The sequence below is a fragment of the Numida meleagris genome, chromosome 14, assembly GCF_002078875.1.
Source record: "Numida meleagris isolate 19003 breed g44 Domestic line chromosome 14, NumMel1.0, whole genome shotgun sequence".
In the NCBI taxonomy this organism is placed as follows: Eukaryota; Metazoa; Chordata; class Aves; order Galliformes; family Numididae; genus Numida; species Numida meleagris.
In genome coordinates, this window is record NC_034422.1 from 4389709 (window position 1) to 4405287 (window position 15579).

At 39.3% G+C, this 15579-nt stretch overlaps 1 long non-coding RNA gene across 2 annotated transcripts in view; it reads left to right on the plus strand.

Moving 5' to 3' along the window:
- LOC110406366 overlaps positions 1-15579 on the plus strand; it is a 283084-nt gene that overhangs the window by 154525 nt on the left and 112980 nt on the right. Inside the window, exon 1 of one of the 2 annotated variants that reach the window (XR_002443445.1) lies at positions 13529-13815. The exons of the other annotated variant lie outside the window; for it this stretch is intronic. This is a non-coding gene — a long non-coding RNA (uncharacterized LOC110406366). Of the gene's footprint in view, positions 1-13528; positions 13816-15579 lie in introns of those variants that run through there. 2 annotated transcript variants of the gene reach the window in all.

Sequence of the window (15579 nt, forward strand, 5' to 3'; positions counted from 1 at the left end):
TAATGCCTCCTGTTATAATAAAATAACCTATGTAGTTCTTTTATCCTACAGCACAGCCTGTCTCACTCCCTCCATATTGATTGCATAAGGAATACACAATATTCCAATTCTTTCATGTTTTAACTTGGAAAAGACTCTGGATACATTTTAAAGTATTCATGAACACCTATCTGGATCTAAGTCTTTGATTTCTTTTCTCCATTTTGGGGTGTGTCTGAGATAAGCAGCACAGCTGCAGTTTTAAAATACTGACAATAGACGTTCAATGCAGGCAAGTTATCAGGAGGGCAGACATTGCTCTGTGCCTTGAACTGACCAGGATGGATGTCCCAATGCTCTTCAGAAGGTTTGAGAGATCAGAATCTGTTAGTTTTATCTGCAAGAGCACTAACTCCTAGCCTTCCCCTTCCAGACAAGAGCCCTCACCGTATTACAGTGCTGGGAAACTTGGCTGCTTAAGCAGAAATCTCAGTCTAGACTTTTTAAATGATGTCTGAAAAGCTACTTGAAAAAAGATGTAAATTTTCAGAAAATCCCTTCAAAATGAGCAGCTATTTAAAAAATTAGGCCTTTGGATAACATTCCTCCATGTTTGGGGATTGATATATATATTTTCCTGAATGTGTTTTGAAGTAACAACATCCTTCTTCAGGTCATTTGTGTCCTGATTTTGGTCACACTGTCCAGTTATAATCTGTGCTAAACAAATTCACTTATCTCCTGTTGGGTTTTCTGTCAGTTTTCATGTCATTGAGACAAATATGGATTTTGAATACTGGTTTTAAATGCCTGAAGGTCTCTCAGTCTTCCAAGTGAAGTTACTTTTGCTAAAACTTTGAAATCTCTTATGCTGCTTCGCTACCTTCTTGGCTATCTATTTGTTTGTTTAATAGTTGTTTAGTTGTTATTTTTTCACAGCAGCAATGGTATCTTATTCTAGCTGAAAGTATTTCTTAATGTCCCCTCTTGGTTTTCTGCAGGAGGATTCGAGAGGCTTGCAGAGAACTCTATTTTTGTTCAAAGCTTCCCTTCAAAACCAACCATAAACACTGCGTCACACCACTACTGCTTTGTTGAGACACTGTCTGCACACTGGGAGGAAGGAGCAGAGACAAAGAACAGCTAAGCACATTTTTTTCTCATTCTTTTTAACAACTTGAAATAATTGAACTTGGAATTTTTAGTAGCTAATTTGAAGCCATTTGTGTGCGCAATGACTGGCTTGCTGAGCTGCTTCCAGAAATGCAGGTCTGCTGGCAGGATTCATAGCTTGGATATGTTTTCAAACATCCTCATGTCCCCTGGAATCAGGGAAAGTGGTCCCAGCTTAATGTGGAGTGACTTGCAGAACCTATGAGACCCCCATTAGCTGCTCTATTTTTTTTCCCATGCAAGGAAATAGCTTTCAATTATTCAGTGTAGCCCATTCTCTGACTTTGTTTTTACCACTTAGGGTTCAAATGTGATGATAATAGTAGTGGAACTGAAGCACGTGAACAGAAGTAGCCCGTTTAATTACTTATCTTGTCTGGAGATGAATTCCAGACCTAGGTTGAAATGAAAAATCACATTGCGTGTGCTTTTAAAAATATAACACGTGACACAAAAGGGGTTTGGATAGAAGGCTGAATGGCACGGTGCACGGTGGCAACTTAAATAATTACAGAAATCTAGGTCACTCCCTAAGGCACTGCTTTCTCAAGGCCATATTCCTGAAAGCAGGGCTAGAAGCTACAACTACTCCAGCCCTGGAAAGAATGGATGATGGAAAAGCCACTTGGTAAAGAAGCGACTTAAAATATGCACGAGTTTCCAGCAAGCTAGTGAGTGAGCTTTATATCCTTACAAGGTGTAATATTAAAGATACGCCACAGAGGAATTTTTATGAGTGATTTTACTTTTTACCTCCAATTTCCTGAACTGCCCTGCAACACTAATGTATGCTTCACCTATGTTACCTGTTGCTTCTAACTGTGTTACTCACAGATATGCACAGCTTACATTTGCAAGGTTTGGAATGTTTCTGGGGGTCTCTGAAAGTGTTGTACTCAGTTTAACCCTATGTGGAGTGTATTCATGGTGAAAAGGAGGGAAACACAAGTTAGTATGTTCAAGAAATGAGAAAAAATTGACTCTAGCCTTGAAAGATCATTAGAGAAAGTTAAATCTTATTTTGTCTGACATCAAGACATGCTAGAAATGAAGCTGTCATCAAGTGACTTAAACTAAGAAAGTACAAAGAGTCTTTCTGGCTCTCTTAAGATTTCAAATATAACTTGAGAATATTGGCTTTCTGTTAATGACTCCATTCCAGACTGGGCAGCGTTCATATATCCCAGCCTAACACCCCGGTGCCCAAAGCCCTAAATGCGTAAGGATATTCCCTCTGTTTCTGAATTCATTTTGCAGTAAAAATAAGTGTTTGGCATGCAGCTCAGGCACATGATTTAATGAGCTCTGTGTAACCTACCAATAAGCAAATGTAGTTAGATCAGTTCTTTTGCTTCCCCACTCAAACGTTATGGAACGCTGGGGATAGAAACAGAGCATTTGCAACAGAATTTTCAATCTGTTTACATTTTTGGATGACTGTTAGTTAGACACAGAAGCCTGGAAACAGTGGCTTTTATCTTGCATTTATAAAGTATATATTGTTCCAAAGGGTTCCCAAGCATGTTGTAAAACTAAATGTGACTTTCAAGGGGAAGTTTTAGATAAGAATAAAATCTGCTAGGGAGGGAACAAATCACATGAAGAAAATCTTTTGCCCCGTTCTTAAAAATATTTGCGGAGGAAAGTTGAATTGGTTTTCTTTATACTGGTAGCGATGTTAAATACTCTTATTTTACAGCTTCCACCAGAAGACTTTTAAACACTTCTTGGAGGTCACTATCACTGCTCTGGTTTTGTAGACAAGGAACCCTAGGCAGAAGGAAATAGAGTGGCTTTTGCTAAGGTCCCACTGGAAGTCACTGCAGAGGCCTGTCTTCCTCAGGCCCAGCTCGGAGTTTCATCTACTGAGGGTCTGGCCTTTAGGTAGCAGAGGCCAGGTTTAGATTGATAGAAATCTCTTTATTTGCTCAGGAATTACTCAAGATGGGGCACTTTATGTCAACTGAGCATCTAACCACAGTTTATGATATTTGATTCTGTGTGGAATTAATCAAATTTGTTTTGCCTTTAGAGCAAAGTGTAGTGGTTGGCTATGAAGAGTGGAGCTATGGCTGCTCCATCTGTCAGTAACCGTTGCCCTTCCCAAAGGGGTTTTGCTGGACAATCCATAAAATTATTTTTCACATTTGCTATGGTAACTGGGAGAAGCACAGAACAGGTGTTTGAGATATGGGAGCTAACTCATGAGCTTCCATTTTTGAATGTGTGTTGATGTTCAGTGTTTGAATGTGAATTTTATGGAATAACCTAGGTTTCTAACATGGCCAGTCTTTGTTACTCTCCTTTCAAAAGGGATTCCCACATTGAATTGGATGCTGCTAGCTCAAGGAGTTATTCAGAGCTTCTTTTTTTCCTGAGTTCATGTCACAACGTGAGCCTGGAACCAATGTAACTTCTCTTTTGTGCTGTCATCCCTGTGAAATGTCCATTAGGCCCTGGACAAACCCATACCAGGTGCAGAAAAATTGCCAAATAATTTCCTGTGTGTGTATATTTGTATTTTTAAGATTTTTTTCTCTTTTTGATGAGAGATTTCCCCTATAGATATGAAAACCCATGTAAAAGTATGGGATGTAGATGTGCTAGTTGGACTAAAATGTTTTGTATTCTGTTACCTTATTTATCACAGTTGGCCAAATGTTTTCTATGGAATCAGCAGCTTTCATTACAGTACAGGTTTCTTAAATAAATAATCATGCACTGAACAGATGTAAGTAAACTTATAACTGGATTTGTCTACTCACAATATGTATTGCATACAGGACTAAAAACCACTCCTCACCAAGGAATAATGACCGCAATGACAAAAGCTCCACCTGTAAAAATCTACTAAACGCCATTCATTAAATAATGCCAGTAGAAAATGCAATCTAAATTCATTTGTTACAAGAGCTGTATTTGAGTCTTTCAGGTACTTACTACATTTAGAGTGCTGTGCAGGGAAAATGTGTCAGACAGGGGCCGCTTCTTGGGCCTCTGCAGTCCCTGCTAGGGCAAAAGTGAGCCAGAAGATTGGCACCATCTGGTAGATCACAGGCAAAGAGATAATTATTGAGAAACGAGCCGTAGATCCTTCTTTCATTAGATGGCATAAAAGTATGAGCCAAGCCTTATATAGCCTTGCACAACTCTTGTAATGTGTGATTTCCATTTTCTCTGTGAAAATTGGAAAGGAGGAAGGATGAAATGATTTGTTCAAGTTTACACAGAATATTTGAGTTTAACCGAGGAGTTTTGCCTTGATTTTTTCATTCTCAATCCACACCATATCCAATTTCCTTCCTTCAAATTTTAATTTGATAGGACTACAGGTACCATGTGTAATTACTATTTACAGCTAATCAAGAGATAATGCAGGGTATTATATCCTTTAGTATGTCCTCTGAATAGCTTTTGCACAGCACAGGCTGAAAGCTGTGTGTTATTCAGACACCTTCCCTCCCTGCCTTTTCCCACCAACAAATATACTGGAAATTAGGGGTTTTATCTTCATGGTGGCCCTAGAATCCTACATATATCTAAGTTTAAGCATTAAAAGATGAGATGCTTCTGGATAGAGATAGCTGGTTTTTTTGTAGGAATGTATTGCGACTGCATAACTGAAAGCAAAACAAGAATAATTTAAATGGTTGGGAATTAAATTATTTTTCAGCAGTTCAGCATATTTTTAAGTAATCCCCTTCCAAGAGAAAAAATTTCATCTCAGTTGTGGTCATTGGGATCTCAGAAAGCACCTGCACCTACAGCAACAGGAAAATAAGTTTTTCATGTGGCAAAACACTACATATGTGGCAAAGTACAAGATATTAGGGCAATATAAACATGAAATATATTATGCAGTGTTTAAATAGATGAGCACCACTGGGGACGTTCTCTGGGGAAAGATTTGACCCGCTTTTTTCCTCAAGAAGAGTCTTCTATTACTGGCATGATGCTCCCCCTGAGAATGCTTGCACCTTTTGAATGACTGAATATGCTTAGAGATAAAATAATAACCGATTACACACAGCGCATTTTTATTAACGCTGCGGTAATGCAGGTCACCTTCAGAAATAGATTCCTTTTAGAAAACAGGCAGAATAGCAGTCCAGCTACGATTGTAAGCAAATAATTATCTTAAATTCTTACTGTCTGTTTTGTTTTAATAAAATATTGCTAGAATAAGTCTTTTTTTTTTTAATGACACTGAAGAGCATTTGGAGGTTTTGAGATAAAAAGAAACCATTGGCATGCAGTTTTCAAGAAGGATTTGTGAATGATTTGTAGTTCTACATAATCTGTGATCTTCTTTGCAGCGTACTAGTGCTAATAATATTTGTATTTTAGATAACAAGGAAGTGGCATGGGAACTTAATAACTTGCCCAGGAAGTTCAGTCAAATTAATTGATAGTACGCAATACTGAGACAAAACTGCATTCGGCTTCCACAAATTCTAGCAGACGGGTTTCCAAAGCTTTGTGTAATTCTGATGAGAAACCATATCTATTAGTACAATTGCTGCAAAACAGATTTATTATAGTTAGAGTGTATTACACCTCCATTTCTGTCCTCATGTACTCGTGGTGAACGCAAATTCAGGAATTTCCCTGTCTTTTTGTTGCTTTTGTTGTTTGGTTGCAATTTGTATCACTGGTGGCTGTACCCGAGTGGGTAGTACACAAATATGTGGGGAGTTACAAGGATAGCAGTACAGAAATGCATGCTCTTATCATTCCCTATAACAGTGTTATCCCATTGCACAGGTTTTTGGCTTGACTGTTTCAGAAATGATGATAGAACTAATTAATAATAAATTATTGATATTGGCAGCTGCTCTGCAATTTTTCCCAGCTGTTATACTCAGACATGTCACATTTCTTGAATTCTCTTGCAATTTGCATAAATGGCAGAATTAATCATAAGGACAAACAAGATTTTTTCTCCACCCCTTTGGCAGAATACAGTAAAATGCATTCCTAGGCTCCCTTATTTAAGCGCCAAGCTGATACTGTGGCCTGCTCTCACATTTCAGTTTCTTGCCTCCTACCCAGGAGACCTCCAGCCACCTCTTCACAAGGGAGATTGCTGGCATGAGGAAACTGAGACATCAGAAAAAAACAGCGCGTTAAATCTCATTTGGAGAGTGTAAAAAAAATTCTGTCAGCCTTTGTTTGAATTGTGGAAGTGGCACCTGGCACAGTGACTGGGATCCTTTTTGCCATTAATTTAGCATCTGCCCACACTCCTTTGTGGACTTCAGCACAACTTTCTTGTTGTCATATGTTTCCAGGACCTATACAACAGCACTCTTGCTTTCACCCACTGCTGTCAGTAGAAGGTAGTAGCAGGCTCAATTGACAGTCTATGTGATTATACAATTAATTAAATTAGCAACTTATCGGTGTTGTTAAAGAAGACCTGCAAAAACTCCTCACCGGTTTGGAAGGAAGTTTTTGGGTGCAGCTCTGAAATTCACAGTAGAACAGATCATGAGCTTAGGCAGTATTTTAACTAGTTTCCAGCTGTAGGCCAGTGCTACTCACTAAAGAAAACTTCACTGTTTCTCCTGGAAGAAAACCTGCCAAGCCCAGGGAGAACTTAACTTAGAGTTCAGAGACCAAAGATGAGACCAAGGGAAATATGAAAGCACTAACAAGAGATTGCAAGCCTTGCTAACTGCAGGGTTTGGCTTTTCTTTTGTTTCCTGAACATTGTTATTCCATCTGCAAGGTGTGAGCAAACTTCCATTTAAAATCCCATAGTAACTGTCTTTGAAGATACGTGCAAAATCAGTCTAAGTATGTGAAATTTTTGCAGCCAGACCTGAGGTTCAGTTTTCCTGAGAGGTAATCAGGTCTGATGGTGCAAGCAGGGATTGCTAAAAAAGAGCTATTCTGAATTGCTCTTGCTCAGCCTGAAAAAAAAACAAGCCCTTATCTTTGTAGTAGGGTCTTGTATCTAGTCGAAGTGTTGATTCCTCATTACAAATGCTGTCAATATTGGGTTAGTGTTTTAGGCTTCTCTTTAACAGCCCAGCCTTAACAAAACACCCTAGTGGATAGCTTACTGCAGATTTAATAACGATTTTTCATTGCTGGATGATTTCTTCTAAATGTCTTTCTTTTGAAGCACTGAAGTCAGGGATAATGTTTCTTGTGAAGTTTCTTGTGAAGTTTCAAAAGCATCAGATACTGCAAGAGCATTCCCCCCACCTTCCTGTCTTCTGGTTCTTACACTGGTGTTCAATTCTTTCTTCAGCTGTTTGTGTGCATTTGCACTGCATATATATCAGCTGTGTTTCTAGCAACCTGTAACTAATAAGAGTTAAAGACCTGGGATGTGGGAAGCATTCTGAGGAGGAACAGAGGTTGAGTGTTGCATGATAAGTTTTGTAGGTGTGGGGGTTGCACACTGCAGCACACGCTGAGCAGCAGCCCATCCAAAGTGTTTGCACTCTGTAGAATAAGCACGTTTACAAACAGACCTGGACCTTCCTGTCCATCTCACCTCGCTGTCCTCTAGGGCAGTAGTACTGCTGTCTTTACCACCCATTCTTGTGTACTGTGGGGCTGACAGCACAGTTTTCTATAAGCCACAAAACCTGCGGATAATAAAGCTGAGTTGGAAACGTGAATTTCTCTTAATGTCTTAATATGTTTTTAAAACTAGAATTGGTTTGATGCAGGTTGATGTGCTGATCTTCAGGCGTAGGAACTGCTGCGTTCATTTTAACTAGCTCTTAGCATTAAGTTCTGCCCAGAGAGGGCAGGAAGAGAAGGGGAAGCCACACACAGCTCCTGGCAGAGCCTCCCTTTGGTATAGATAAAGGAAGGGTGAGCTAGGCCACAGGGACAGGCTGTTCAACTGCCTCTTCTTGGGAGAAAGGCGAGGACGCAGGGATCCTGGGACCTTGAGGTTCCAGAAGAGTTGACCTCTCTTGGTACCACCATGTCAGCTTGGGAGGAACCTCTAGTGATGGAGAAACTTCAGGATAGGTTACCCTGACCTGCCTCATGGACTCTTGGCTCGGTGCTAACAACTGATGGCTCATTTAACAGCATAGCCCGGGGTTTATTTATATAAAGATAGACATGGGATCCTGTCACTTCTAAAATTTTACAAGTCTGACAGAATCATGAAGACCAGATGAAGGGGCTGCTGGAGCTGGTCAGGCTTCCAGGAGGCAAGTGATCTTCTTTTGATTTAGTGTCATTTTGATATTCTGTGCAGCTAATTGTGAGAAGAACGAATTACAGTTTGTTCAGCCTTCTAGTTCCAAAGGTTTTTTCTCACTGATTGAATCTGGCCTCTCCTTGTTTCCAGTCATATGTACAGATATTTCCAAGCCTCCATCTCCAAGATTTGAGTTCCAGCTTTTCTTTTGAGCTCTCTTACTTCTCTGTTTTTCACGTATATGTGTGTCCGTATTCTCCAGGAAGTGGCTGGAACATCTTTTCAAGGATTAGGTCTAATGAATGAAAGCATACTTTGATTATCAGTAGCCACGCCCAGGGCTTGATCTCCATCAGATAAATACCTTCAGTAACTCATCTTCTTATTCAGAATGTACCTCCTTGCCATTTGCCTGTTTCTGTTCACATGGCAAAAGGCTCCTTTTACTCCACTGTGTTTTCCTTTTGCTTTTAGTTAGACTTACCTCTTCTGAAAGTGTTTTACTGAATCTCAGATGCTACACTGTGCTCTCAAAAGGGGCTTGGTCTGCTTACCCTCTTAGGAGCACGCATGTAAACCTGAGCTTCCTGGCTAAGACCTCTAAGCTTGTTGCCAAAAGCGGATTTGGTGCTCTTTTCACCCGACCTTCATGACTCTGTTCCTTTGAGATTGTGCCTCTTTTCCCATGTTCAAAATAAAGTACATTTAATCAGTGTGTGGCATTACTTAAGTCTCCAGTCCCAAACTGATTTCTTAACATTGTGTTTTTAACATTGTGGTTGAGTCTCTCTCCTTAGGCTAGCTTTATTTGGAAGGGATCACTTTCTGTTTTCCTGACCAGAACTGATCCTGGCTCCTTCTCCATCCCTTCTCATCCAAATCACTGTAATCCCATCAGAAGAAGAAGCCCACAGACAATTATGCAGCCAGATGTTGTTTTCTGAGATGCTTATTAAACAACATTCCATCAAAGTTACAGTCAAGTCTGCTCATCTCCTAGTGCTGTTAACTTGGTAAGGCAGGCTCAAGATTCAGAAGAGAGACTGTGAACTCTGCTTTCAATATCCTTTCTTTTTCCTAAGTTTTGTTTGTGTTGACTCATGCAGAAGGTATTTGCTTAAAAACTTTTATCCAGCATCATTTCACTGTGCATGTTAAAGGCAGTGTGGCTGTTTCTGTTTGCAGGGTGTGCATGTCCATGGGTAAAGCCAGGTGAGAGCCAAATGCTTCTGTACATTTCCCTGTAAAGCTGAGGGATGTTTATAGATATATACATCTGAATTTTACTCAAGATGGAAGTTGTTGGTATTATAACATAATGTACAGTATTAGTGCTTGTTGAACTGCAACATTTAGAAAGCATACGTCTGCTGTCATTTGGCAGCGGTGGTGGATTTTGATTAAGTAGGCAAGCACAGTGGAAAGATGAAAGATTCTGTTGAGCCTCTGTATTTATCTCTTCTGCAGACAGAAGGGTGGGCGAGCAGATGCCTTCACAGATGAGTGTTACATAGCTCCTTGGCCAACATGCATTTCAAACAGATTAAAGAAGTCCACCGCGTATTTATTTTCTTCAGGGAAATATGCAAAAAGAAGGAGATGGGAGAGGAAATCTGAACAACCCAATCACAACCATCCAACTACTGACATCATTCTTTATTTTTTTAGATGGAAACTGTCCAGCCTCAATGTGTGCTTAACTGTATACACAAGTTTGTAAAGATGTAAAAAAAATGACACCTCTGTGAAAACTCAGCTTTGTTACCCATTGGGAGTGAGCTGTCTTGTACATTTCAAGCACCTGTAGATAATGCTGACAACCTGGTTCAAAGCCACAGACTCGGAATTGAATTGAGAGAGCGAGTATGTCCCTCCCAGTGCATATAAGCACATTTTAAACAGCAGACACTATTATCTAGGTATCCAGTGTTTCATACACAAGTTATTTCCAAGTATTTCACAAAGCAGGTTGGCACAATTTGCCTATTTACACTTGGGAAACCAACACACCAGAAGGCAGAGGCCAGACCACAGTAACCCCGCAGGTAATCGAATTTCTGAGCTGCACTCAATGCTCTACCCTTTAAGTTTCACAAATTGTTACTGATAAATGTTGCTAATAGTCTCCCAGATCCTCTGACTCTCCTACTAGAGCAAATTGTCTGTGTGCAGTAACACAGAAGACATGATTTCCAAATCCACACAGTGTGAAGATGGGGACAGCGATGAAGGAACATGGAAGCAGAAGATCCATGTACAAGTCTGCTCAGTTTATGGATGCTGCATAACTGGTTTAGGTTTAGACTGTAGAAAATGGACTGTGCAAAGGATGTCTCTGAAAGAAGTCATCTGGTCTGTTCTCAAATCTGATTGTAAATAAATAAATAAAACTGAGAAAACTGAAATTGCTGGTAGGGCTGAGAAATAGAAATCAACATAAAGGATGACGGGGGAGAATGGGCATGAGAAGAAGAAAAATAGATCCCAGCTTGTGTTGCTTCTGCCCTGAAATACAATAAAGGCACGAGTTAGTCAGGTGAGAAGTCTTCACAATCTTGAGAATAAAACTCAGCTGCCATCTCATAATAAAAGTGACTAGTGCCTCTGCAAATGAAGAACAAGCTGTAGCTAACCAAACTGCAAGGGCTGTTTATCATCACACAGCGTTCTGCATGCTTTTCATTTACGCATTACATTTTTCCCCCCTTTCAAATTGCACCCATAAGTCATGGGGGGAAAAAATCTCAGTATTCAGCTCCATTAGACAAAGTTATTCTTTGAAATTCAGGGCAAGGAGCATATGGAAATTCCTACAGCAAGGAACAGGCACTGCACCCAGAATAAAAATCAGTGCTGTGCAATACTGAAATGAGTGCCATTATGGGTTATTTTGAATCTGATCATGATATGATTGAAATTCAATTACCTCTTCTGCTTTGAAGGGCCAAGTAGCTTGAAGAACACAAAGTTAGACTGTAAAGATTAAGAGAACAAAGAGTTTGTGCTGGTTGTTCTTCTCAGTTCCCTTCTGGCTTGATGCTTTTAACCTATTCCGGGAGTCCTTAGGTAACATGGCATTTACGGTAAATGTTGCTTGTGCCTTGGCTGTGCACTCAGTCCATTCTTGTGGATTTCTTTTCAATAACGTGATATGGACAATTGATCGCTGCAGCAGCCAGTGCTTCTTTGGTAGGATTAGCTTTGTTTACAACTTGCCCTGAATCTCTGATTTATAGTGAAAACTTAGTGAGTAAACCTCAGGTCTACTTTGCATGTTTTTCTTCCTTTTTTTAGCCCGCATTTCTACCTGTCTATGTTCAAAGGCTTTTCCTCCTTCTGTTTACACCTCGTCATCAAAAACCAGTGTGAAACTCTGGGGCCAGCGCATAGCCAAGTAGTGTGGACTCAAATAGCACTTATCATTGCAACAAAATGGGTGAGAGAATGAGTGCTCAGAATTTCATGGCTGTCCATTTTATGGTGCTGAGTGACAGTAGGACAAACACTCAAGGCTCTTGGTCAGCAAGAACCACTTACAATTGCAGTTTATAATACAAATTATCTTGTTATCATTTTGCTGTAACTTTTTTTTTCCAAACTCAACTAAAATATCTCAAGAATATTTTGAAAAGGGTTAAGTGCACCCTTCACGCTAATAAGAACTAGAATGTTTTTGTAGTTGATATTGCATAGTTTGTTTATAGTGGAACTTTAGGGGTGGGAGTCTTCCTTTCCTAAAATAAACTGTGTTTGTTATCATGAAAGCACACTGACATTCACCATGGTGCAATGTGTCTAGTTTCAAATCTAAAGAAAATCTCTTCTGGTGATGTGTTTATGTGTATATGTTTAACTGTTTATGTTTATATGTTTATTCATGTGCTCCTGGTTATGGATATGGGACTATGAGGACTGTATGTAGGTATGAGAGTTGATTGACTAGGACAAAAACAGACACACAAAAAATTGATATCATATTTCCAATTCAATGAAAGTGCTTTTTTTTTTTCCACGTTTGCTCCTCTTTGAACAGCTGCTGTATATAACAAGCATAGATCCATTTTTTTAAGTATTAGCTGAATTCATTTTTTTCTAAGGAAAACAAGACAGACATCTTACAGTGAATGAAAGCTGCATGAATTTCTAAAATTCAGATAAGTCTGTTAAGTAGTCAGCCAGCTAGAAACAAATGTTTGTCTTCTAGAGCAAGACTGTAACCTTCAGAATGTGCCCTTTGATGAAAACAGCACAGCCATACTGTTCCAGCAGAAGTTGAAATAGCAAAGCACAGTTGTTGGTTTTCCTTGTTGCCATCAGGGTAGATGAGTGACTTTCTTGCTATAGAAGTTTTTTATTCTCAGTTACTCAGCCCTGAGCCTGTGGCTCAGTGGTGGTCTTGAGAATCTCTAGCAGTCTGTGAGGAGGTGGCTTACAAGACAATTATAAAAAAATACCAATAGTAAATAAAATCAACCATCCCTCTCCCATCCAAATTTGAAACATTTCCAATCAAGGAAGCAAAGAACAGGAAGGGGACTCTACATTCAACCCTATTTTTATTCGATGGCAAATAACTGTATGACATAGAAAGGGAGGTAAAGAAGTGCCATTTCACACTGAGAGCTCGGGAGCAAAGGCAAGGGCAGCTTGCTAAGAGTTTGCTCCTCCTCTTCTTTGCCCTCTGAAACTATTTTAATCTTTAAATTACTATAATCCAGGTCATCTCCAAAGGGCTACAAAAATCAGCCAAGTTTATTTATCATCCTTAATGTAACATTCTGCTTTTAGAGCAGATATTCATTTAATACAGCACTGGTGGCTTTTGACTTTGTCTTTTGAAAGTTATGCTTTTGAAAGTTAGGCTTGTCTGTTGGTTGCAATGCCTACATATCAGCATCTGCTCATATCCCATCCGTTTTGCACAAGCATCTCCACCGTTCCTCTAAGCGTATGCTTAAGGACTTTGATATGAGAAATGCAGATGATACTCTCCTCACCTGGAAAATGCCAGAAGCCTGATTCAAGGTATAGATTTAGAAAATATTTTAAAATTTTTCCAGTTTTTTATTATGATGATACACAGCCCTTTTCTTCCATAGGAAATATTTCTACCCTGTGGGGGGGTAGAGGGTATATTTTCTTTAATGTAGCTGTAACGTAGATCTTGAAGAAACTTGTCCGTAAAAGAATCACTTATTCAGGAGTTTCACTTCAATGCAACCAGAGGAGCTCTGAGCCAGCCTTGGCTGCTCAAACATCAGTGATATTTTCCCATGATTCATTACACTCCATAGCTCAACAGACTTGTAAGGTGGTGTGGATCTTCATGGAAAGCTGCTGCTGCTGCTGTTCTGCATCTCTCATCTGAACCATTTTTCCCATCCTTGCAGCTTAGGCAAAGCTTTGCAAGTTTCCACCAGGATGGAGAAGCTGGAGTATCAGTTTTAGTGTGGAAGCAGAGGAGATCTTGCTTTTGAAGCCAACAGAATGTAAGCTAAAGAGAAAACTAAGGGTGAGATTTGCGTTGCTAGGATTGAAGCCAGTTTCATTCTTTACCTGCTTCTTTGAAAATATCTCCTATTTCACCTTTCTGAGTTCTATTCCTTTCTTACACATCCTTTCAATGCATAAACGTGGTTATCAATATATATTTTTAAATAATATTTTTAATGATGTTACAGAAACAGACTGAATTTGAATTCCATGTTATGACTCATTCAGTAGAAATTAGGACATGGGCACACATGCAGTCCTAGCAGAGATATAATGCAACATTTTGTTAATGGCTCTAAAAACATCTGTAGTAAAATGAAACCCTTTAGGATAGAGTGATGCATAAAATTAGAGTTGTAGATCTCAGATTAAGTAATTTATCTTTGACAGCTTGATGAGATGCATTGTCCTATGCCCCTGAACACTGTCTGTACTCTAGCAATTACACAAAAGCAATTGCTATAAATGCCTTTGCCTTCTCTGGAAATTAGAATTCAAATTTTGGCCTGCCAAACACTCAGCAAAGAATATCTCTTAAATTAACATTCAGAAGGTAACATAGAATTATTCCCACACCCACTTCCTTCACCTCAAACTAAAAGCTCTCCCTGGCACCATCACTTCAATCATTTCCTCTTGAATATCTGTAGGCTTCAAGCTGCCTTGCTTCCCTCACTATATTACCAATGCTTTTTGTTTTAAAACACAGCTGCATATCCTAGAACCCAAACTCACCAGAAAGTTGTTATGTTAATATATACAGTAACATGGCTATTCACTAGGAGCTCAGTGCCTTCCAGATGGAGGGAGATGAAGTAACACCTTTCATTTGGACACTGAATTTAACAGAGGTTAGATGAGATCTTAATAAGAACTTAGTTCAGTTTACATCAGAGTTTGGCTCTTTCCATCAGGTGTACATACCTGGATATAAAGCAAGAAAAAATGCAAAGAAAGGAAGATGCTGACCTATTTTTCACTGTCTCTGGTAGCGTGTGTATATTTCTTAGTTACTTAACCTGGTCTTTGACCTTTCACTTTGTATAATGCTCAGTTCATCAGTGCAACTGATTGTATTTGAAGGATTACAGACAATTTAAGGCATGGAAGGAATACACTTCATTTTTTGTCTATTTTCAGCTGTTTTCCAGTTACAAAGTACACCTGTCCTGACATGATCATCTGCATTGATTTGGCAAAAGACAAATTTCTTGTAGCACAATGCATTTTCTAATGGTATTAAACTTTTTTTTCATTCCCAAATTTGTATAGACAACAATAAGAGACGGTGCAGTAGAGAAAAACTATGTCATCTGTGATATTGGATTAATCACATTTTGTCAACTCTTGATTTTTATTGTTCATTTCAACACTGAAGATCCCACCCATGGCTCATATGCTCAAAGAACACTATATACAATGAGATCAGAACTGGGAAGACCCTTCCATTCATTTTCTCCTCTATACAAAGACTAACCTAGGGGCAAATTAATGCACTGTATTTTTGTTTATTTATTTCCCTCAAGGACTACATGTATGTAGTGCTAGACATCTTCAGTTCTCAGTGTAATACCTGCGAGCTGGGAGAACCATCTGCTTCACTGGTTTTAATCTTTGTTCTGGTCAGTCTGCTTAATTAAGGCCATTAGTATCTCAGCTGGAGTTTTCATGAAACTGTGTCATGTTCCTGTGAGAAGAGATGTGATCATGGATTGACATGTTCCTCCTGGTAGCTATGTACACATGCCAGCTGGGAAAAC